Source organism: Macrobrachium rosenbergii, chromosome 41 (genome assembly GCF_040412425.1).
Source record: "Macrobrachium rosenbergii isolate ZJJX-2024 chromosome 41, ASM4041242v1, whole genome shotgun sequence".
Taxonomy (NCBI): domain Eukaryota; kingdom Metazoa; phylum Arthropoda; class Malacostraca; order Decapoda; family Palaemonidae; genus Macrobrachium; species Macrobrachium rosenbergii.
Window position 1 is genome coordinate 93,466,940 of NC_089781.1, and position 1,615 is coordinate 93,468,554.

A 1,615-nucleotide genomic window follows, 5' to 3' on the forward strand; every position below is an offset into this window, starting at 1 on the left:
AAAAATTTTTTATGAAGTAGTGTTTCTCGAAGACTAGACTTTAGGACAATTCTCACTTAAACTTAATCTCTGAATTTCAGTTTTCTGTAAAAGAAAACTATTGTGCCTGCTATGTCTGTCCGTCAGCACTTTATTCTGTCCGCACTTTTTCTGTCCGCCCTCAGATCTTAAAAACTGCTGAAGCTAGAGGGCTGCAAATTGGTATGTTGATCATCCAGCCTCAATCTTCCAAAATGCAGCCATACAGCCTCAGCAGTTTCTATTTTATTTAAGATTAAAATTAGCCATAATCATGCTTCTGGCGACGATATAGGATAGGCCACCACCGGCAGTCATAAAGTTTCATGGGCCGCGGCTCATACAACATTATACCGAGACCACCGAAAATAGATCTATTTTCGGTGGCCTTAATTATACGCTGCAGCGGCTGTACAGAAAACTCGATTGCGCCGAAGAGACTTCGGCGCACTTTTTACTCGTTTTTTCCCGGAATGATGTTTCTCAAAAAATTATTTTTTTTTTATCTGAAGTAATGTTTCTCGAAGACTCGACTTTGGGAAAAATGAATGAACTCGTCGACACAAAGATTCTAATGAACTCGTTTGTCTCGTCCGAAGACCGCAATTGAAAATTAATGACAGGGAACAAAGGCTTTAAGGAGGTCGCAGCCAAAAGGCGGAGTTGCCATTTGATTTTATGGAGATTTTCGACCATGATGACTTGAATTCTGATAATTGTCTTTACCATCAAGTCTTTTTTATGACTTTTTTGTTTTGTTTTGTTTTGTATTTGCTTTTGGGAATTTATCAAAGAAAGCCCTTCCTGCCTTAAGAAAAATTAAAATGGTCGTTTTGTTAAACTGTATTATATGTTTTTTTAAAAGCGGAAACAATTGACGTTAATTTGAAAAGGCATTACTGAGATTCATCAAATTTACATTCATATATTTTTTTTATTTCGTAATGGCTCAGAGCGTCTGTAATTGTTGGTCTTTTTAGTTTTCTGAAAAGAAAACTATTGCGCCGGCTTTGTCTGTCCGTCCGCACGTTTTCTACCTGCTCTCAGATCTTCAAAACGACTGAAGCTAGAGGGCTGCAAATCGGTATGTCGATCATCCACCCTCCAGTCATCAAACATGCCAAATTGCAGCCCTCTAGCCTCAGTAGTTTTTATTTTATTTAAGGTTAAAGTTAGCCATGATCGTGCATCTGGTAACGATATAGGCCAGGCCACCATCCGGCCGTGGTTAGAGTTTCATGGGCCGCGGCTCATACAGCATTATGCCGAGACCACCTAGAGATAGATCTAATTTCGGTGGTCTTGATTAAACGATGTACAGAAAACTCGATTGCGCCGAAGAAAAGCATTTTTACTTTTTTCCTGTCCAAAAAAAAGACAGCAGAATAATCAGTCGCATATATCATCATCATCACCATCATCATCATAATTCATCATCATAGTCATTGTCATCGCTTCCAACGCAGTTGGCATGTGTGAAATTCCAGTACCCACTGTAATAATGAAAGAATAATCGTTTGCATATATCACCACCACCATCATCATCATAATGATCATCATCAATATTCATCATCATAATGAAAGAATAAGCACTCTC